General features: G+C 41.8%; 1 long non-coding RNA gene across 2 annotated transcripts in view; it reads right to left on the reverse strand.

Annotated features, from left to right (window-relative positions):
* Positions 1-19486, reverse strand: part of LOC128419516 (uncharacterized) — a 33210-nt gene extending 13724 nt beyond the window's left edge. For both annotated transcript variants that reach the window (XR_008331866.1, XR_008331865.1), the window contains exons 1-3: positions 19162-19486; positions 14347-14578; positions 8148-8252 (exon numbers count right to left, since the gene is read on the reverse strand). This is a non-coding gene — a long non-coding RNA (uncharacterized LOC128419516). The remainder of the gene's footprint in view (positions 1-8147; positions 8253-14346; positions 14579-19161) is intronic.
* Between the last annotated feature and the right edge of the window lie 4602 nt (positions 19487-24088).

Consider the following 24088-nt stretch of genomic DNA (forward strand, 5'->3'; position numbering starts at 1 on the left):
AATGGATGACTTGCTCGAGAACATTAATTTCAGTGGGTCTACTGTGTGTAGAACTTAGTTGGGTAATACCTTTTGCCAATCCAGTTCTCCTGCCCATGCATGCCCCTCTCCTGGTAAGCATCAGAAGCTGTAATGTTGGAAGGGACTGTAGTCCAACCCTCTGCAATACAGGAAATTCAGTTAAAGCATCCATGACAGATAGTAATCCAAGCTCTGCTTAAGAATCTCCAAGGAAGGAGAGACTACCACCTTCTGAGAGGTTGTCCATTCTACTGTCAAACAGCTCTTACTGTTAGAAAGTTCTTCTGGATGGTTAGTCAGAAACTCCTTTCTTCTTACATTTGTCCCTACTGAAATTCATTTTGTTAGTTTGGGCCCAGTTCTCCAATCTGTTAAGCTCATCTTGAATCCTGAATTCTGTCTTCTGTCTTCTGCAGCATTAGCTACCCTTCCCAGTTTGCTGTCACATGCAAATTTGATGTGCACCCCCTAGATTCCTTCATCCAAGTTGTTTATAATGCCCTTGAACAACAACAACAGGCCCAGGACAGAACCTGGTGGCACCCATTTGACTCTTTTTCCCAGGACGATGCGAAGAAATGATAACGTTAGTTACCCAGATATTTGTGCGTAAGATGCAGTTGCACTGCATTTTAAGTAGGGATTTATGTATTTTAATAACATATCATTGTCTTTTATACTTGTAAACCACTTAGAAGCCTATTTTGACCTTTGATAATATTTATGTTCAATAATAATAATCAAGAATAAATTAGTTTTCTACTTACACTGAGTCTTTAGTGTATGCGGGAACATTAAACAATGTTATCACCCCAACCTCTTCTATCCATCATCTCAGGATTTGGCAGCCTCCTTCCGCTGCCTACACAGAGCACATTTCTAAAACAGCCGTGTGAGGAACTGCATTTCTCGTGCTTCAGGTGATCACAGGGAACAGTTCACTGCCTGCCTGCAACCAGGTTGCCATTATTTACTGCACACCTGTGGCAGGCAATCGGCCTTAAGGCTGGCCATGTGACAGTATTTCAGCTGTCACATTTTATTGATTACAAGGCCCCATATTGGGTGTGCAGGCACTGGGGTCGGAGGAGAAGAAATTTCCTAGTTTATTGAATGGTTTGACTTTTGCTGGTTCAGGTGTATGAAAATGGCTGGACCTCACCACTGGGGCCATTTCATAATTTAATGAAAACTTAATAAACCTGTGAAAGCAAAGAAGTCTTTAAACTGCTCCAAAAGAGATGCTTAAACCTGTTATATGTGCCTGCCTATAAAAAGATGGATAGTGTTGCCATTCACCCGGGGACCGTCTTCGGTAATAAATTTGGATGCGATTTCATCTGCTTTCCTGAACTGTGCATCAAGCAGGTGCAGCCAGAAGTGGCACTTTGGGGGAAAGAAAAGGAACATTAGACATTATCGGGGAGGAGAGTTTTCCATTTTATTGCACCAGCATTTTATACTGTCATGGCATCTGATTTTGTATGATGGGTCCTTAAAAAAGGCATATACAATAACAAATATGAATAATTTCGGCTCTGTTTACATCTAGGCATGTTTAGCCTGGAGAAGAGGAGACTGAGAGGTGACATGGGAGCCATCTTCAAATACCTGAAGGGCTGTCATGTGAAAGATGGAGGAAGCTTGCTTTTGGCTGCTCCCGAGGGGAGGACCCAAACCAATGCATTCAAATTACAAGAAAGGAGATTCCAACTAAACATTAGGAAGAACTTCCTGATGTTAAGAGCTATTTGACAATGGAATGGACTACCTTGGAAGGTTGTGGACTCTCCATCTTTGGAGGTTTTTAAGCAGAGGTCGGATGGCCATCTTGTGCTGTAATTCCTGCATTGCAGGGGTTTGGACCAGATGATCACTGGGGATCCTTTCCAATTCTGCAATTCTATTATTCTAAGTCATGTGCTTTAAATGTATACTGTGGATCTGCCCAACTGGCTGTCATTCCTGTTACTCCTTCCATCACCTTTCTTCTTCCAACTTGAGTTGTTGCTGTGGGGAATTCTGCTTCTTCTCCTTGCGTTTCTTTGCTCTTCCTTTTCCTTTGCTAGCCCTATAGCTGAATGGCTTGGGGCCTGACTGAAACTGGCTGGGTGAGTATTTTGGAACTGGGGAAGTTCATATTCTGGTGTGATTGGGAACTATGGAAAAGCAGGAGAGAGAGAGCCCTTCAGACATGCAGTTGTCTGTGGAGTCTTTCTTCCCACTTTCAAAGGGACACAGACAACTTGAGGGCATAGTCTGTTGCTCTGATTCTGTTTCCAGCTATGTGCATTCATTTGAAAATGTGAAAGGTACCTTTTCGCTCACTTTATGGCACCACCTGGGTTTCAGATTTGTGTGCCAATCATCCAGAGTACAGTAATCAGCTTGTAGGCAAATCCATGAGACATATTTCAAGTCTGATCTGATATCAAATGATTGAGATGTGAAGTCTTGGTAGCTAAGCTCCAACCCATCCCATCCCTTCCTTATATCCCAGAAATCGTCTCTCTGGAGAGGGGTTGGACAGATGATTTACAAGCAGATGGAGTGCAACTCCAATCATCCCTGGCCATTGGCCATACTGGTTGAGGCTGATGGAAATTGGAGTCCAACAACTTCTGGAGGCTTCTGGGTCCCTTGTTTCTGCTTTAGAGGGCAGCGAAGCTGGGTTTTTCTTCTTCTGAACTTATTTTCCTTTATGACTTTGGCATCCTTGCAAACTTTTTTGGCCACTCATTTTGACACAGTTGTCATTCAGAGAATGTTCCCTGCTCATATTGTAAAAATAAAACTCCCTGCATTTTCTGTAGGGAACAAGCAATCCCTGGGGTGGGGTGGGGAAAGATTGTTATCCAGCTTTTGGCTTTGTCTTATTTGTTGTATCTTTGGACAAAAGGAAATAAATGTGTCATAAGGCATTGGCTAATAAGAAATTGCAGTTAAGCAGGGAAATGTGCTAGTCCTCCAAATGTCATAACTTGTCTTGAAACCTCTTGTTAGAATGATGGGAGGAAGACCAAAGTGTGTGGGCCCAAGGAACGGGATGCTGCTTCACTCATGACTGTACCTCAAGAGATTGACATCATCAGGACTGTGCCCTGACTCGAGAGAGCCAGTGTGGTGTAGTGGTTAAGAGTGGTAGTCTCGTAATCTGGGGAACCGGGTTTGCATCTCTGCTCCTCCACATGCAGCTGCTGGGTGACCTTGGGCTAGTCACACTTCTCCGAAGTCTCTCAGCCTCACTCACCTCACAGAGTGTTTGTTGTGGGGGAGGAAGGGAAAGGAGAATGTTAGCCGCTTTGAGACTCCTTAGGGTAGTGATAAAGTGGGATATCAAATCCAAACTCCTCTTCTTCTTCCTATTCTTCTTCTTCTTCTTCTTCTAATATATAATAGTGTTTTAAATGTATAGTGTAGATTGGACCAATGGCAGCTGCCTCAGCTCTGAGGGATCTGGGTCCTGGTGACTGTGACAGAGTGCTTCATAGTTGGAGTTTATAAGGAAAAAAACACATCTATGTCTGATAAAGATTTTTTTAAAAATTAAATGCATAAAGTTTGTGTTTGTTTCGTTGTATTTATATCCCACCTCTTTCTACAAGGAGCTCAAGGTGGCATACATGGTTCTTCCCTATCTCATTTAATCCCTACAAAAACCCTGTGAGGTAGATTAAGCTGAGAGGCAGTGACTGGGCCCCTGAGCTGACATGCAGTGAGCTTCAAGGCCAAGTGGGAATTTGAACCCTGGTCTCTCCCAAGTCCTGGTCCAACACGTTAACCATTATACCAAACTGGCTCTCAATGTGCATAAACTAAATGGTGCCAAGTCTCAGCATTTGTTTGGGAGGTGACCTATTGCACATCTAATGCACAGAGTATTAATGTAGTTTCTCCCCCCTTCATTCGGGTATTTAAAAAAAATGGAGGGGGGCATCACCTCACCATTCATTTACTCTGCCAGTGTGCATACACACATTTCTATTGGGGAGAATGCCAATGTAGGACAGAGCGACATAATTTGAGCTCTCCAATGTACACACAATTTACTTTAAATGTTGTATGGTTGCAAGCTGGTTAACAAGTTAGCTCAGAATCCAATTTATTACCATTCTTGTCATATTTTGGATTCTTCCCCTTTCCGTATGACTAGAAAATATCAGTAAAAAAATTAACCTAAAGCTTAACGGCTTATGTAAGAATGCTCGACTAAAAAATGTCACTGGAGTTATTGAGCTGCACCATTAAACCCCTCCCTCCCAAATACGTTGCAGACTAATTTCCATCTAACGCTTAGTCAGCAAACAGAAATGCCAATGGTTTTCTTAAAATTCCATCTGTATGAACCAAACCAATAAAGGATCTCTTCTTAAAGTTGTGTATATCTTTGTAGCTTTAAAAAAAACCCAACACCAAACAGCAGCCAAATATTTAATTTTGTTATACAAAATAACTTTAAGGATATATATATATATATATATATATATATATATATATATATATATATGATTCTTTTGATTTCCTTCAGCTCACTGTATTTGATTTACATCAATTAGGTCTTTCTTATAAGATATCATATAACAAGAAGGCTAATAACCCAGAAATAACCTCATTAAAAAGACAGCATATCAGTCTAAGCAGAATGAACTCTTAAGCAGAAAAACTACTGACCTGGAAAGTAGCAGGAAGAGGTAATAGCAATGGGAGGGGGGAGAGAAAAATGCATTCCTATTAACTAGTCAAAAGTAGAAATCACTGGCTATATTTTTTAAAAAATAATAATAATAATACAATACATGTCTGGGAGAAAGGTGTGTTTTGAAAAACAAATTATTTTTTATCCTTTCAGATTCTGCAACCCAGAGGCTTCCTAAGATGTCAAGGTATGAAATGGCTAATTTGGGGTGTTGTCTGGTGCTATCTAACTAGGACATTTATGGGTCACAGAATACGTTTTTGGCCAGCCAAGCAACAATAAGCTTGTGCGTTTCACAAGAGTGGATGACCCCTCAAATACCATTGCTAGCTCTCTGGTTACTCTCTGTTACACGAGAGAAGCACTGACAGGGTGTAATGCGCTGACATCATCGGCATGCTGTTCCAATGATTACAAATCTACCTTATTATGCCTGGTAATGGCCATAAAGCACTGTTTATAGAGGGCAAGCGGAAAAGGTGATTGGAAAACCCTTGGCTCCTCAGAAGACATGCAAAGATGTTTTTTTTCCTGCCCCAAAACTTTCCTTGAGGAATTGTTCGCATGTTTTGGAAGTTGGCGTAGGGCCAGTGAGGGAGAAGAACATCATGGGATTCTTGGGAACATGGGATTGGCTATGCATGGCGCTTTGAAGTCCCAACATCAAGACTGCATTGCACTTGACTGCATGATGTCAGATGATTGACAGGTAGGAAGCCCCATTCCTCTGTCAAATTTAGGACCTGGCCAGTGAAGTCAAACAGGCTCCCCCACCTCTGATTTAAAACGTTGGCCACCAGCAGTAATGGCCACCCACTTGGATGGCTTTAAACGAGGATTAGACAAAATTATGAAGGGGAGGGCTACTAACAGCTCCTTCCAACCTATCAGTTTGAAAACATGCCCAAAAGTGCAAGTAGATAAATAGGTACCGCTCCGGCGGGAAGGTAAACAGTGTTTCCGTGCACTGCTCTGGTTTCAGTGTTCTGTTGTGCCAGAAGTGGCTTAGTCATGCTGGCCACATGACCCGGAAAAACAGTGGGAGGCCCCATTAGCTAAAGTGGTACCTCAGGTTAAGAACAGTTTCAGGTTAAGAACGGACCTCCAGAATGAATTAAGTTCTTAACCAGAGGTACAACTGTACATGCCTTGTTTCTTTTTTCAGATTGTACACTGGATTCATCCAACCTAGCTCCAGAAGTGGCAGAAAAAACTGCACTCATTTATTTTCTCACACAAAAAGTCAAGAATAAGCCCCAAATATTGCACCTCCCCTCCTCAGAAGGAGGAAGGGGAATCCCCAACACAGAATCGCCAACCTAGTATGCCACATAATCCTGTATATTCTAGAAGACGAGATGAAACAATGGGTGCACTTGGAGAGAGACACCATCAAAAATATCCCCACAACTGCAATGCATTACTGAATTAAGTCTGGATAACTGACAATTTGTTGTGAGCCTCTGTATTGAACCCTAAAAGGAAATTTTCTGCTACGGTGTGGTGAGTGGAGAGCCAGTGTGGTGTAGTGGTTAAGAGCAGTGGACTTGGTGAACCGGGTTCGCGTCTCCGCTCCTCCACATGCAGCTGCTGGGTGACCTTGGGCTAGTCACACTTCTCTGAAGTCTCTCAGCCTCACTCACCTCACAGAGTGTTTGTTGTGGGGGAGGAAGGGAAAGGAGAATGTTAGCCGCTTTGAGACTCCTTCGGGTAGTGATAAAGTGGGATATCAAATCCAAACTCTTCCTCTTCCTACAGGCTCTGTTCCGTTTATCCACATGTATTTTACAGTGCTGATCACCTTTGGCCTTTGACTTGTTCTTAGGACTTGCTCAGTGTTTTATGGTTTTCTTTACCACTTGATAAAGAGATTTACACATTTCCTAAAAACACACAACCCCCCCCCAACAAGAAGTAATCTTTCTCTCTCTTCCCTTACCCTTCCCAGTAGAGTTTCAATGCATAAAATCTGTGTTAACACCATCATACTTCCAGTTTTGCAAAAAGAGAAAGAAAAAGCCTTCCAGCTACATGTTTATTCTAGGTTTAATCTACTCAAAATGGATGTAGCTTCCTTTTGCTCAGGGCTGCACTGCAGGCCAAACCACATTGGCTGGTCAATGAGGAAGTTGCTTTGAAATTTCATGACATCTCAATACATTTCCTTGAGCTCAAAAGGATTCATCTATAATAAATGCTACGAACTCAAGATCAGACCTCAAATATGCTGCACTGGATATATTGGAAGATGAGTATGGGTTGTATCCCATTCAAGTTTCACTCTGAGTAGACCCATTGAAAGTAATAATCCAAAGTAAGTTATGTCCATTAATTTCAATAGATCTACTCTGAGTCAGACTAGCACTGGCTAAAACCTTTAGTGTTTAATCTACTACTTGAACTATAGGTACAGAGGCTTATCTCCTCCGCAGTGATAGCTGATCAGGAATAACTTCCTTATGGTAAGATCTGTTTGACAGTGGAATCGGCCACCTCAGTATGTGGTGGCCCTCTTTCCTTGCAGATTTTAAAACAGAGGTTGGACGGCCATTGGTCAGGGATTCTTCCTGTACTGTGGGGACTGGACTAGACAACGCTTTGATCTCTTCCACCTTTACAGTGCTGTGATTCTATGACTGCCGCTCTTCGCGGGTGAATTGCATGCTATATTTAAATGTGAAACAACTGTTACCCTATTCAGAGAGTCAGGTTTTGAGAATGACAGTTTGACCACAAAGACAAAAAAATAGCATTATCCAATTTTCAAAGAGAACTGGCAGATATAATGTATTTGGATTGTCATCCAGCTTCTGATGGCCACACCTTGGAGGAGGCAATTAAGGAAATCACTAAATAGTTTCACAGTTAAAGGCAAAGTTAAGTACTGGTAAGGAAGAGCAGGAAGTGACAAACAACTTTTAGCCTCCAACAAAGTCAATAATATTTCAGTTTTTATTAGGAAAAAAAATGGGCTCCGGTGTATTAAATTTCAATTTCTGTGCTGTTTCACACGTTATTTTTCCTAACCTGATGATTAATATTTGAACAGAGCTCTGTGTGCACAATGAATGGATAGATATGCAAGTGGCTATTTTGTATAGCTGAACATTGGCTGACTGGAAATTAGACTGTTGCTTTAATAGAACAATAAGAGATGGGTGTATCAGTTGCTTCACAGCCTGTGCCAATTTTGCACAGGTTCACCCCAAAATTCATTCTCCCTTCAGGAAAATTTATCTTTGGGAAAATTCTCATTGCAGTGCCCCTTTTTCTAAATTATTTTCTCTTACATTATTATTATTATTATTATTATTATTATTATTATTATTATTATTATTAGTCTTCTTCCCAGATTGGGACTCAGGCAGCTTAAACAAATTAAAACAGCACAGATAAAATACAAAAAGCTAAAAACATGTAAAAGATATACCGGATCATCCTATTCGTCCATCTCCTTCAGTATTCTCCACTCTGACTGGTAGCAGTTCTTCAAGGTCACAGGCAGAGGTCTGGCCCATCCCTGAAGAAAATATTTCTGGGGAGGAAGGAAAAGATAGGCTGGGTTAGAGCTCAGCCGCCAAGACTTCAGACCTCAGTCAGATGACATCACACTAGACTTGAAATGGGGCTCGTGGATTTGAGGGGTTTTGCGCAACCTGTGAGAAGAGGGCACTTTCAGCCTTTTTCAAGCACATTCATTTGTTATTATTATCATAGCTGTTTTAAAAAGAAAGACCATCCTTTTTTTAAAAAAAATAATCCTCTAAAGCCCCAAGTGAGCTAAGTAGGAGGTTTTGCCGCCAAAATTTTGGCAGCCGGGCCCCATCAATAATTTACACATCACCCAGAAAGCATATTTCTCACTGTCATAGCAATTTATCATTAGATAGATGTTCTTGGCACCCAACACACAGTGTTAAAACTTGATATAGACAGCCAAATAAGTGAAATGCGGAATGCTGACAGAGTAGCTATTGGCAAGCTTTGATGTATCAGTATTTTAGAAGATATCAACTTCTCCGCTGAATGCTGAGGCAAGGCGAACAGTTGTCAAAAGGGAGAGATTGGTGGCTTGTCTTCCTTAGGCGGTTGTGGGGTTTTTTTCTTCCCCTTAATGCATATGTTTAGTGCTAATGATTTGAGCAGTTCCAGTTGCTTCTAATTGCACTGTGTGGATTTCAGTTTATTTATTTATTTATTTATTTAAACCTATTTATATACCGCTGTACTATAAAAATATATCACAGCGGTCTACAATGTAAAATCATAAAACCATACAGTAAAATAATATGAAAAATTAAAAACAAGTTAAAAGGAAACACACACCAGTAGACCAATGTGGGAGATGTACTATTGATGTCCTGCATCAGCCTGGTAGAATAGGAAAGTTTTCAGTAGGCATTTAAAAATAGTTACAGGAGGTGCCAACTGATTTTCTATTTGCAGGGTGTTCTACAGGACTGGGCTGATGACACTAAAAGCTCAGTTTTCTCACTGTCTGGGTTAAGCCCAAGGAGAATGCCCCATGTTAAGATCCTGCACCAAACTCCTAGGCGCAGTAAAACTATATGGTGCATATACCCTTTCTGTGTGTGCAGTGCTTCCTCCTACAGGAGGAGAGCCAATTGAAATATCATACAAAATAATGAAGTAATTAATTAATTGCAATGTATCCAGTTCTGGACACCATACTTTAAGAAGGATATTGACAAGCTGGAGCGTGTACAGAGGAGAGTGACCAGGATGGTTGAAGGTCTGGAAACCAATCCTTATGAGTAACGGTGGAGGGAGTTGCGTATGTTTAGACTGGAGAAGAGGAAACCAAGAGATGTGATAGCCACCTTCATATATCTAAAGGGCTATCACATGGAGCAACTGTTCATCATAAGGCTTGGTTTCCAGAACCTCAATCATCTTGGAGTCAAGATTTAGTGTTGGAAATGCTTGCTTTTTTTGCTGCTCTTGGTATTAATTTTTTGTATCTTGATTGCTGGGCCTTATTATGACTTATGTGGGGATCGTTTAATTTTACTGTGTGCTTATGGAGATGTTTTCATTTATTGCTCATGACTCTTTTTTGCTGTATTTTCATAATTATGTAAATCTCTTCATGTTGTAAGCAGCCTTGGAAAGGAGGCATATGGATAAATTATGGTGATGATGATAACCGATCAAATTTCGCCCCCATATTTCGTCTCTCTCTAGACTCCATCTGCCCCAGCTGCCTAAAGAATTTGACAAGGGATGAGGGGATGACTGCTTCTTTCCCCTGCTCCGCCTTCCCCTTGATGCCTGTTTGCAAGAACAGGGTGTTCCTTGAAGAGTAATGTTTGCTAACTCTCTCACGCACATGCTTCCTCCACGGCCACCCAGCTCCCATTGCACTCATGCTAGCCAGGAAAGAATTCGGAAGACAGACAGCAAACAGGGATCTAGCAATTGGCAACTGTGTCAGGAGTGACACTCAAACAGAGTGAACACCTCAGTCGTGGAGAAATATGGCCTCCTCAGCAAAGGTTGCTTAAAACAAAAGCTCATTTATCTGAATGCGGCAGACACGCAATCAATTTACATGAAGAATTTCAAAATTAGTCAGATTGTAATGAACTATGAAATACTGATTAATGCATTTTTGCAATGTTTGGTTAGAAGTGCACGGTGCCCTGTAGCATATTCTTGCTATTTCCAACATGTACAGGCTAATCATAAGGTTCATATCAATTGCCAGAACATAAACAGTCTCTCAATTCTGACAATCTCTCATCCTTAAGCGCGCGCACACAGAGAGACACACAAACACAAATATTTGCAGATAGAGAGACTGTCATTAAGGTGAGAAGGTGAGGTAGTTGGTGAGGCTGGGAGACACTGGCTGGCTTCCAAGGTCACCCATTGAGTTCCATGGCTGAGTGGGGACTTAAAGCCTAGTCTCCAAGATCCTGGTTTGACACTCTAACCACTACACCACTGACTTGATAACAAGCTAGATGATATATACAGGGGTGCCAACTTGAATAAAATATTGTGGGGGGGCAGGTAAACCCTGCCCACATCACATGCTGTGGCACTTGTGCACCATTTGAATGGCAACGTCCATCAACTTTAGGAGGGGCCGACCCGTCAAATATTTTATTGGGAAGGGCAAAGACCTATCGACCCCTAGAATTTGGCTCCTATGGATGGATGAATAGGTAGGTAGGAATATCTATCTATCTATCATCTATCTATCATCTATCTATCTATATCTATCTATCTATCTATCTATCATCTATCTATCATCTCTATCTATCATCTATCTACCATCTCTCTCTCTCTCTCTCTCTCTCTCTCTCTCTCTCTCTCTCTCTCTCCCACCTATCATCTATCTTACCTTTCCTCCAACAACCTCAAAGCAGCTTACAAGATACTCCCTTAAAATATCATCTTCATAACAATGCTATGAGGTAGTGTGATTGGCCCAGGATCGGTGAATGGCTGAGCAGGAATTAGAACTCAGTCCCAATGTTGTAGTGCCCTTCTGGCTACCAAGAGGGGGAGAGGGAAGCTACCAAGAGCGGAGAGCAGGCCACTTGGTGAAGGGTTGGTGGTGGAGTCAATCTGACGCTCTTGCCACTGTGCCCCCAGCACACCAAACTCCCCACTGCTTTGCTCCTCCCCCCTCCCAGTAACTAGCTGTGATGCACAACATTTGGAAGCCAGTCAGTCAGTCAGCCCCACCCACCCATACCACCCAGTTGCCAGCTACCAATATTGGCCATACTGGCTGTGGTTGATGGGAGTTGGGAGTCCAACATCTGGAAGGTGAAAAGTTCTCCAGTAGGCGAAGTTTTAAACTAGAGATTCCGAAGAAATACTGTTTCTGATTCCCCCACCCCAAAAGTCACATCCTTACAGGGCATGTCTTAAATAGTTTCTTTCTTGTTTATCTGAATCAGTTCAATTATTCATGTTTATGCAAGAAATGCATGAGCTTTTTGGCTACAATCCTCCACATCCTTTCCTCCAAAACGAAGGAAATCCCTGGACTTTGGAGTTGACATGCATAAATTTTTTGCTGCATGCAGACTGGCCTCTTTCTGTAGTTTGATATGGTTGGCATCATTACTCAAAAAAATAAAAATAGAACCCATAGCTAGATTTAAAATGTTCATGCTGCTTATCTCATCTAATTTTCTTCAGTCAGATTTATTAATGAAAAATAGGAAACAATATTATTGGTTATGTGGTTATCAATGAGAGTTCTGGAACTGCCCTTGCAATAAAAATTCAGAAGCAGGGCAAAATTATTGTTATTTTAAAAGAGTTTATTATCTTGTATAGGTGAAGTCTTTTCTCAGAAGTATGGGATGTGTGAAAAAAATAAACATAAATCCCATTGTACACAATGGAAGATCTTTCAGTTTGGGGTTGGTGGTTGCCAGTAGCAACAAAGAATGGAAAATTGCCATCTGGCTTCAAGTTTTAAATGGGATTTGAATAATCAATTTAATAATGGATCTTGTACACGCCTCACAAAAATAATCACTTGTGTTGGCTTCCGAACAAAACTTTGGAATAAGACAAAGATATGCCTTACAAACGTAATACAAAGCGAACAATCATCTACCACAATTTTGATTTGCATTCCTAACTTTACTTAAAGTTGAGAGGAGCTGCTCTCCTCATCTGCTGGGTTGTTCAGATACAACTCATTTGTAAATAGACAAGATGATAGCTGCAAAGAGGCAACAGAGCTAGAGGACTCCAGTTCCCCAATCCTCCCACAGAGTATAAAATGGCTGCCCTGAGGGAAGCCATTTTAACTGGCCTAACACAGCAGCCATTGCCTCATGGTAGGCTTGCCAATTCTCCCAAGGTTCATGGGGAAGAGATGTGGTCCATTAGCAGAGCACGTGCCACTGACACCGAAGGTCCCAGGTTCAATCCCTGCCATCTCCATGTCAAGTTTTTCTGTGCCCTTACTATATGATTATAAATTATTTCAAAAGTTCCATTGGGAAGGTCCTTGCACTTCAACTTACCATAGGTAAGGGAACTTTTATTTTTTATTTTAGAACAGGGTTTTCATAAAGTGGGTGAAGGCTATGAAAAGGCTGGCGAAATTAAACATCTGCATTGTTAATATTTTCACTCTCGCTAGATGGAATTATGGTTTAGGAACAGAGATGCTGCATAAAGGTTTCACACTATTCCTTCATTTACAAGATAAATATTGTACCAAAAATATCCTCACACAGTGCTGAGACCAGCAAAAAAGATGGAACTGATTATCCTGAGCTAGAAGTGTTACAGTTGTATGGAGAAGCTTGAGAAAGATTTCTATTTCTGCAAAGTGTCCTTAATGTGGCACATATCAAATTAGAGAATTACATGGCACTCCTGCGGAAACATAATCTGAAGCCGAGCACTTATGTTTTCAAGCTAACATCTTCCTGACTAGGGTTGATTTTTACTTCTGCCATTAGTCATCAGACCAGTTCCTACTCCTTAGCCTTGGGGTGCCCACTGTTGCTGAGGTGGGGTTTACTCCTGGCAACCTGCTCAGCCCCTCCACAGTGTCCCAAGCCAGTGGGCCGCTCTCCTGGTTTCCATGCTCTCATGGCATTCCTAATCCTCCTCTGGCCAAACCTGCCAAGAAGTCTCCATGGGGATCATGACAACCAGTGGGGTCTTCTTATATACTTACTACAACTTCATCTGAAGGAACAGTTGAGGATATTTGGCCTGCGGAAGAGAAGACCTGAGAGGTGATATGATGGCCATCTTCAAATATCTTGAAGGGCTGTCACATGGATGATGGAGCAAGCTTGTGCCAGAAGGTAGAAACCAAACCAATGCATTTAAGTTAGAAGAAAGGAGATTCCAATTAAACATCAGGAATAACTTCTTTGTGGTAAGAGCTGTTTGAAGTGGAATGGACCATTCCTCAGTAGGTAGTGGACTCTCCTTCCTTGGCCTAATCCAGTGGGTTTTTCTTATGTCCTTATTACAACTTTATCTGAAGGAACTGTGGAGGGAGTTGGGGATATTTAGCCTGGAGAAGGGAAGACTGAGAGGCGGTAGGATAGTAGCCTTCAAATATCTGTCCTATCCCCTCTCAGGCTAAACTCCAGGCTAAACTCACCCACCTTTCTCAACTGTTCCTCACAAATGAAGCTTTGTTTCCAGGCCTTTGATCATCCTAGTGGCCCTCTCCTGCACAAGGTCCAACTTGCCAATGTGCTTCTTAAACTGTAGTGCCCAGAATAGGACACAGGACTCCAGGTAGGGTCTGCCCAAGGCAGAAATGAGTGATAATTTTGGGAAACCGTTTTGATTTTTTTTCTACAATCAAGTGATATAAATAAATAAATAAATAAAATACCACTACTTCCCTTGATCTGAACGCTAGACTTTTGTTGATGCAGTCAAAAATTGCATTAACCTTTTTTTTTGCTGCTGCATCAGTGTTGACATGAGAATTTTGTGGCCTGCTAAGGGGCTATGAATCTAGGGGCCTGCTAAGACCCCTAGATCCTTTCAACATGTAAATATGAATATATCTGACCCTAGACTCCACCTTGTGCAACAGACATGGCACTGAAAAAATTCTCCCCCGCCCTCCATGTCCACCCACACTCAAAGCTTACAGAGAGATGATTTGCATGGCAGATATCTGCTGAACCAGCTTGGCTCCTCGTTAGGTGTGAGGCAATATGTTTCAGTTCATTTTGAGAATGCAATGTGACTTGGAGATGAAATGGATGTCCGTCTGCTAGACAGGTGCCAGAAACATCATTATTCCATCTCTGCGTGATTAATTCCTCTTGGGCCCCTGCCAGATGGCATGGAGAGAACACTCTGCGCTGCCAATCAAGTGACCTGAAATGACAGAACAACGTTGTGAGTAGCCAGCCTAATCAGGCAAAGGTCCAACAACCGCCAGGTGTCATTTATAATTTCTATAACATATTTCTCTTCCTTCCGCACCCCAAAAAAAGTCGGTTTATTTGGAGAATTATCAAAGTCATTATTGTTAAGAATTGCCCTTGCAATGTATACCGTGGAATAATAATTACTCAACTGACGGCAAATTGGCCAGATTTTAAGATTAAGTGTAGTTGAGTGTACCGATGTCAGCAACTGAATGGTTTGTAGATTTCACATAATATATCTGTTGCTGGATGGCATGACTCTGGGTTTCAAGTGAGGGGTGCTCCCTCTGTGCAAAATGTCGTGAAGAATGCTAGCTCTAGATCAGGCTTCCTCAACCTCGGCCCTCCAGATGTTTTTGGCCTACAACTCCCATGATCCCTAGCTAGCAGGACCAGTGGTCAGGGGTGATGGGAACTGTAGTCTCAAAACATCTGGAGGGCCAAGGTTGAGGAAGCCTGCTCTAGATCCTCCACTTCATTATATTTTATGTAAACAATTTTGTTTCTGCTTTTTTATGCAAGGGAGCCATTCGAAACATTTGAGCTCCCACCTGCAATCTGAAGTGGTATCTCCCACCAACAAAGAACCACATGAGTGTGCTAATGGTGTGGCCCAGCTTATAGCATCAGATCACCCCCAGACAAAAACTGCAGATGAAAAAAAATGATTCTTACCTAACGATTTAGACAGGACTCTCCAGAAATATTTTGATACCTGTGGGCTATAGCCTTAGATGGACCAGCAGATATATCATGGCTCCCCCGCCTGCCATTGGTGTGGCTGTCCTGATGTCACAGAGGAGCTAAGAAACCTAGCTATAGGCAGCAGGCTCCTAAGCAGAACAAGGAGGACCTTAGGATATGAATGCTAATGTTGATGTGCAAGTTTTGTTCCAGCCATGGCACAGTCTTACACAAACCTTGATCCATCCAGGGAAGCAAGAGACTGTCATAGTTTAAGGGCACATTTCAGATAGGCAAAAGCCCTCGAGGAGGACAAAAAGCAGGGTGGGGAGAGTTGGGGTGTGACCTTGGAGAGATGGGGTGTGACCTGTGGGAAGGAAGGAGTTGTGGCCTGGGAAGAGTCCTGGGGGCCAGATAGAGAGTCCTGAAGGGCCACATTTGATTCCAAGGCCTGTGGTCCCCTACCCCATTTTAGAGAGGCTAAGCTTGATTTTGCAGACCACACAAGGCCCACTCTTTGAAACAAGGGTGTTTCAAAGCATCCGTTTGAAAGCAAAGGTTCTTCCCGCCTAACCAAAAAAAGAAAACTACGTCAAAAGGGTCATGCCAATAGATCTGATCCAATGAATGTCCGTGAGTATGTCGAATTAGCCCCTGTTTGTAGCCTAAATGCCGTTTGTGGCACAGTTCTATAAGGGAAACGTCATGACACAGTAATTTGGGCAATGGGGGAGTAATTGAGTTAAGATATGCTGATAAAGATCGATGGCAAAGGTTTGGAGTTATGACACCAACAAAGTTACAATGACATTAGCCCAAAGAGAAAGACACAAATCCATTACAAAGATACAATCAAATATTCAAAAAAGCCCGGCTTGCTCATTACTTATTCATGCTAATACAAGTATATTAAGAAATCTAAACAGTGTTAGCACTCAATCTCTCACAGACCAAATGAGCTTTTGCATTTATCAGCCGCGAGTCATCAGGACCCAACGTTAGCCGTACAAAGGTGGTAATATGACATAACGGAGATATTTATATCAGCACGCGCTGACTGAAAGATACAGTGGAATTTATTAAATTGAGTAATGCCTTTGCATTCTGGGCTCCAATAAAAGACATAACTGTGCAGAAGTCATTTCCCCAGACAATAAGATTTACCTTTGTAATCACTTAATGATCCTGTATGTGTGCTCTCTCTCCCCCCCCCTCTCTCTCTCTCTCTTGCTCTTGCTCTCTCTTCTCTTCACCCCCAGAGTTGTCCAGCAGAGAATGCCCTGAGGCAGAGGTTTTCAACCCTTTTGAGTCCACAGCTCCCTTAACCGACTACATTCTTTCTGTGGCACCCCTGTAGGCCTCAGGAGCCTAGCTATGTCACCCTTTGCCTGCAGAGCTGGTAGCCTCTCACCCTTTTCCAAACACCCTCCCTTGTGGAGTGTTCCCTCTGCCTCCTCTCTATCCCCTCTCCTTGGGAGTCCTCTGGGCCGCCACTGCTGCTTCCCCTGGTCTCTGACCTACACCCCCCCCCATGCCCCAAAGAGAGGTACCTCCCAGAGGCACCCTTTGCTCAGGGAACTTGTAGCCAGAGCTGCTGCAACAAACAGCTGTGCAAGCCTTGGGGAGACAAAGACGTGAGGCAGCATCAGAGGAGGGTGGGAAGGAAAGATGGACAGAGGCCAGTGGTGCCTGCAGCACCCCTGACTATTATTCAAGGCACCCCAGGGTGCCACGGCACACTGGTTGAAAACCACCGCCCTGAGGAAATCAGGGCAAAACCTTGAAACCCCCCCAATAATCTTTCTACTTGAAGATTGGCATGCATGTCTAGTACATTTTTCTGCTGATGTGCATTTTTTGCTATTGTTCATTCTTTCCCAAATGATCAACACTGTGCATAGTTAAAGGTCCCAGGCCACAGAGAGGTTAGGCTGGCCTCAACTAGAGCCAGGGCTTTTTTGGCTGTGGCTCCAATTTGGTGGAATGCTCTGTCACAAGAGACTAGGGCCCTGCGGGACTTGACATCTTTCCGCAGGGCCTGCAAGACAGAGCTGTTCCACTAGGCTTTTGGTCAGGGCACAGCCTGACTCCCTCCTTTGGCAATCTTCACAGAACTTTAGCGTAATGGTTGCCATCAATTTGAGTTGAATTAATTTATAATTAAATGATTTTAGAATGTTATATTATTTTATTGTTGTTAGCCGCCCTGAGCCCGGCTTCGGCTGGGGAGGGTGGGATATAAATAAAAAAATTTATTATTTTTATGGAAATCGCTCCCACAGGAGGGAGTGATGATCACCAACTTGGATGGCTTTAAAAGAGGATTGGACAAATTCACGGAGAAGAGGGTTGTCAATGGCTCCTAGGCACAATGACTATGCTCTGCCTCCATGGTAAGTCTTCTGAGTACCAGTTGCTGAAAACATCAGGAGGGGAGAGTGCTCCTGTGCTCAAATCCTCCTTGCTGGTTTCCCTTTGGGGCATCTGGTTGGCCATTGGAAGAACAGGATGTGGAACTAGATGGGCCATTGGCCTGATCCAGAATTCTTATTGACCAGGTAGGGTCATAAAGAAGAAAGGGGACATTCTGGTCTCAGTTCCAAAGTGTAAAGAGCTTTAAAGATCAGTTCATTTCACACTTCTCTAGTCAAAGCAAAGTGTGGCCATCATATTGTTCCAAACGGCAACCCATTTGCCTTTATGGATTTTTCTTCATTAGTAAATAGGAAACATTACAACTTATTTTATTGGGTTCCCACCTCCCCAAAGAATGTAGGGTGAAGTACACTGTGTTCTCGCAAACAGATAGGGCTTTTCTGAACTATAGGATTTCTATTCTGCTGCAGTGAAAGCCATTGATTCCCCTTCATGTTAATCAGATTTCAATTTATGAAAATATGTTAGCAAATCAAGGTTGTGCACCTTAAACAGGATGGATTTTGTCATCAGTTTCATTTGTACAATGAAATTTTTTTTAAAGCCTTTTCTTTCCTAAAAGCGGTAAAGTTCCGCTTTTGAAAGGCACAGCTTTCATCCAGTCCAATTTCTTCTTTTTCCTCCCCCAATCAAAATGTGAGTTAAAGGGGGGGGGGACTAAATGCAGACACTGCTTTAGTATTTCTTGCACATAGTAATACCTAGCACAAGGACATATGTAGATCTGCAAATACTGTTTACAGTTCCTTCTTCACTGTAAAAACACTCAAGAAAGGTATAGTTTCAGTTTTATCCCAATGACATTTCGTTTATTAACTGTGACTGATAAATCCAGTGCCTCTGAAATCAGATAAAACTTTGATAAATGGCTTCTTTGGGAGCAGATCGCAACGGCTAAGCCCTGTTCATCTGTGGCCACCCAGCACCAATCAGCACCATTTTATTTAATCAACAGCTCAGAAAACATGGCATTTGAAAGCTATCATTCCATTAAAAGATGGGAGAAGATAGACCTTTCCTGTAAGGGAGCCTTGGAAGACACAAAACTACAAAAACTGAACCGTGTGTGTCTGACAGCAGGTTTTATACTCTTAAGTACAAAATGAGGAAGGGACAGCAACCACTGCAAAACTGGGGAGGATTCCAAAACCCTCATTAGAATTTATTCGCAGTGTAGTGGTTAGAGCATTGGAATGAGACCTGGGAGAGACCAGGGTTCAAATTCCCACTCAGCCATAAAGCTCACTAGGTGATTTTGGGGGGCCAGTCCTTCTTTCTCAGTGTAACCTACTTCACACAGTTGTTGTGAGGTTTCAATGAGTCGGCAGGAGAACTATATACGCCGCCTTGAGCTCCTTGGAGAAAAATGGTAGGATATAAATGCAGAAGAAATAAAAAAAAAAAATTTACCCTTCCCAGAATTCTAGTGCAAGTCAGACTTCCTCTCAGCTACTGTTTTCAAAAGAAAAATGTGTCCATTAATTGCAGCCACACAGTTAATATCACACCTAGATTGGTCTTAATTTTTTTTTGCTGCCTGCACCCATATCAACAGGAATCGAAGGGTAAGTTTGCAACAAATCTAAACACATTTACTAAGAAGTAAGCCTCATTGAACACAAAGAAGCTCAGACCCTACAAGTGTCTGTATTTTCCAAGGTCAGTCCCAGATTTACAGAAGCTGTTCCAGTTTCTCATTTGATCCCAGAATGTCCCACTTTTCCTTAGGACGTTCCTATTTTCATCAGAGAAATGTTGGAAGGTATGGAGCTATAACCTTTAGAAGACATCTGAAGACAGCCCTGTATAGGAACGTTTTTCAATGTTTAATGTTTTATTATGTTTTTCTTATGTTTCTGGGAAGCAACCCAGAATGGATGGGGCAACCTAGTCAGATGGGTGAGAAGAAGAAGAAGAAGAAGAAGAAGAAGAAGAAGAAGAAGAAGAAGAAGAAGAAGAAGAAGAAGAATGTCCCTATTTTCATCGGAGAAATACTGGAGAGTATACAATCTTGCTTCTGAGTAAACAGCATATGAGACAAATCAATGCATTTTTTTCTTGTACAACTCGCACTTTTTTAAAAAATATGTTGCTTTGTCTATTGCAGGGTCTCTGTTCTTTACAGCAGCTTCAGATCTTTCCCAGTCATTTTCTACCAGCTGTAGCTAGAGTGAAAGAGAATGTGTGATGGGGTGTTGTTCCTGGGAACCTGACATTTATCATTCAAGTGAGAGAAGATCTGATGATTCTCAAATGACATAGCCGAGAGCAAGTTATATGATCTTTGTTTCCAACACATAGAATAAAAAGTTACATTTCTCTCTGGCCCATAATTCATTCTGTTTCCAGACATTTTTCTTTTTCTTTTTGCACCACACCAACCTTACTCCTGTTTCTCATAATCCTTAGATCCCTGCCAGCTCCTCCTGCCCTGCCTGACCCTCATTATGCCACTGAAGGAGTCTGCGAGTAGTTGCCGCCTGCATCGTCAAGCCCTAACCATTCCACTTAAGTTCCCGGAACATTATTGAAAGAGGTCTCATGGAAAAAATGGACAACTCCCTCAATTGCGATTTCTCATTTTCCCCCTCTTCAGTTCTTCACATTTCCACATGTGTTGACATGTTGTTGTTGTTGTTGTCTTCATGAAAATTCATCAGCCTTTTATGGTGCCATTTTCTCCAAATATACACATTTTTCGCATGCAATTCTGCCCAATGCACAGATTTTCGGAGAATTATTTCCCCTAACATTAATTGTTCCTGTCACTGATAAATGCCTGCTTATGCACATGTTACCCTAGCAGGTGCATTTTTCTACACATTATTTGTCTGGAGCCTTGCATTGCAAAATTCAGAGAAATGCAGGTTTTGAAGGATGGCTATATTTCAGGTTACATCTTGTGTGAATTTGGCAAGTTCATCTTCCAATGAGAACCAACTTGAACGTCTCCTCCATCCCTAGTCAGTGGTGGAGCGTGTGCTTAGAAAGCAGAATTTTCCAGGTTCAGTCCCTGGTGTCTGTACTTAAAAGGTCCAGGGTGATTTTGATTATTTAACCTCTATACCACTTAATATAAATAAAATATCTCTAAGTCATGTACAAAAAAACTGAAGCAACAACAGACAACCTAAACAAAATATTACAAAAATACACAGTTCTCTATAAAACTGTTACATTAATACAAATCTACTAATATCAATTCATTTTCCTCTGTCTCTCTGTCACCTCTGTTTCCAATTCACACCCTCTGTCTTAGCCTTTGGATTCTCACCCGGGGTCCAAACAAACTTTCAGCTCAGCCACAAAAGACTCATGAGAAGAATTGCTGGAAACAGCAGATATCAGCCTAGTCTCTCACTCTAGACTTGTTTTTTCTGAGTATGCCGAAGGTGGATGGTACTTCTCCAGGCTTCCCACAGCTGTGTTCCATTCAGCTGTACTCTCCACACCCAGTTCCAGGTACAGCAGTGGGTCCAGGGCATGGGGAAAGGGTTTCCCTTCACTTACAGCTTTTTCCTCTCCTCATGTTTCTGCTGCTTTACTGTCCCGTGATAGGAATGATGTCTACCTGATGCCTAAATGCCAACCCTGTAGGTGTGAATCTAATGTTCATTAGAAGCACATTCCAAAGGACAGGCTGCTGTCACACTAAAAGCCTTGGTTTTAGAAGGCAAAGGACAAACCTTGGAAACATATGGCCCTTAGCAGTGCCTGTCTTGAGGAACAAAGTAAACATGCATAGGATCCAGCTGTAACCTCCTTTTTTGCAGTCCTCTGTTCCAATTCAAAATGGAAAACAGCAATATTGTTTTATTAAAAAGCGCAGACTTCAACACCTGAAAATGCTGCACTTGTTTGCTGCATTTTGGAGGTGATATGATAATGAACTTTGCAACCTCTGAATTAATTTTTTTAAAGCTGCTAAATATAAAAAGCAACATATTTAACTGGGGAGGGGGGATAATTTCAAAGCAAAAGCCAAGTGTTTGCTTATAGAAAATATAAGGAGTAAACTTTTAATGGGCTTGCTTCCAAACAATTTAATAGCTAAGTGATATATGGTTTACTTTAATACACATTCTCATTAAAACTCAAGTAAATATCTCTGGATACAGACACAGTCCATGCCAATTCTCTTTATTACTTAATTTTCCAGGTATCCCAGCATGATCTGAATAAATTATGCTGACAATACAAGACTATAAATGATAAATCAACAACACAATTTTAGTGATATATAGGATGAAATGTAAATAATAACCAGAGCTGCTAATTGCCCTGCTACCTGGCAACAAATCAGTAAGTGAGCTATTTCCACTGGTAATGCTTCAGTAGTGTAACACCCCAATCATTAAGCATTTCTGGCTGGTAAGCTCTTTCTGGGGTTTTTTCCCCTCTGTATAAGATGAAACTGTAGTATGAAAATTAACATTGGAGAAATAATAAAACAAAAAGGTGGCAAATGCATCATTCCTTGATGGTGGTGGTGGGATGTGACCGATAATGCTATTTTTGGTTTGGAGATGTGTTAAACCCCTGGTATTCTAAAGCTTCTTTTGTCTACAAATGCAGATAAGAGAACCATTAAAACCTTTTCCTATAAGTCCATCATCTCTGACTGTAAAGTCAACATTCTCATTATTGTGGATGCCCATGCATTAATCTGCAGCATCAGCACCATCAAAGAACTTCTCTCCAAATATCTTTTACTAGCAGACTTGCACCTGACATTGCTCACGAATGTTTTAAAAATAATAATAATAAAAATCAATGCAAGTTTGGAAGATTCAGTTTCCAAACCTTGCTCAGAATAGTGGCCAACTGTGTCCAAACATTGGCAAAAACTTGCTCCTTTATTTTAGGAACCATTGTGCCAAAATTGTTTAAAGTCAGTGCGGTTTTAAATGTTTGTTCCCCCATCTTGATTCAAAATGGTGGCCAATTGTTTCCAAGCACAGATGAAAGCCTTCTCCTTAATCTCTGGAAACTTCGTGCAAAATTGGTTACAATATTTTAAGAAGTGTTCAATTGCCTTGCAAAAAAACAACTTTCCAAAACATGTGTTTTCATTTGATAAATTTAAATTTGCATTTGGATACAATTAAACCGAGAGATGCATTGCAACATTCACAAGTGTGAAATCTTATGGACGTCTAAGTTCTGACCAACACACATTATTCCAGGAGGTACAGATCAGATATTTTTACATAGAAATGTTGAATACCATAAGCAGAATTAGCATGAGCATCCTATGCATTGACCAATGATTTTAAGACCACAAGGGCAGTAAGGCCCCCAGTTCTGATCGCCACCTTCCAACCCTTCTCTGTCCCCCTGTTTAAAAATAATTCCCAGCCCAAAGCTATGAGCAGTGATATGTGGCTGGACCCAGCTGCCATGTTAACATCCCATAATCCTAAAGCAGCAGCATCCGAAGGCATTTTGGAAATGCAGCTCAACTCAGCAAGAACTGCTTCCTTGTTCAGAGGTCTGCTGCTTCTTCCACTACCACCACCCAGTGAATCCATCGGATCTACCAGAGGTCACTTTGCTCAAGTCTGCCTCAAACCTGGAGCCTCTCTGATTTCCATCTGCCTTCAGGCTATTTCAAGGTGCCTGTCACAGAAAAATAGGTAGCTGGAAGTCCATCTAGCTCAGATTTATCAAGTCAGAGAGGGGACAGGGGTCTTTTTGGCACCACAGAGCAGATCCTCATCAGGATCTGTCTGGTCTTCGGCCACAATAAAGATTGATTGATCCTCCTCAAGATCAGCCTTGCGTTCAAGAGTATGTGGAGTCTACACTGATGGGCAGCAGTTCATCAGGGTTTCAGACACAAGTTCTTCCTGTTGATGCTGGCAATGGAACCAATGCTTAAAACTGTTTTGGGGAAGTGAGATAGGAGGAGGGGGAGGAGGAACTCTGAAAGGCAAGCTACTGTATTTCTGCAATATCAATACATAGCATAAAATCAGATAAGCAGCTCCCCTACAGTGTTTAATTGAGAGAGGTGGCTACTTAAGACAGACGTTAATTAGCCTTTGCTTTGGAGTTGTTAGGGACCTGCTTACCAAAACCTAGTAAAGCAGGTTATCAGTTACTTTAGCGCACGAGATAACCTGTTATCTTGCAAGCTGAATTTGCAAAAAAAAGGAAAAAAAGGACAAAACAAAAACCTTGTGCATCTAATCGTTCAGCACCAAAGGGCAATTTACTCATTGACATTTGATTATGCAAAAGTTGCTCACGATCTCTTTCAAAAGATAAGCTCTCTTTGCTGGCTGGCTGCAGAGCTGAGAAGAGGCTTCCTGGTGAAGAAGGGAATATGTTTCTA

Source organism: Podarcis raffonei, chromosome 8, assembly GCF_027172205.1.
Source record: "Podarcis raffonei isolate rPodRaf1 chromosome 8, rPodRaf1.pri, whole genome shotgun sequence".
Taxonomy (NCBI): domain Eukaryota; kingdom Metazoa; phylum Chordata; class Lepidosauria; order Squamata; family Lacertidae; genus Podarcis; species Podarcis raffonei.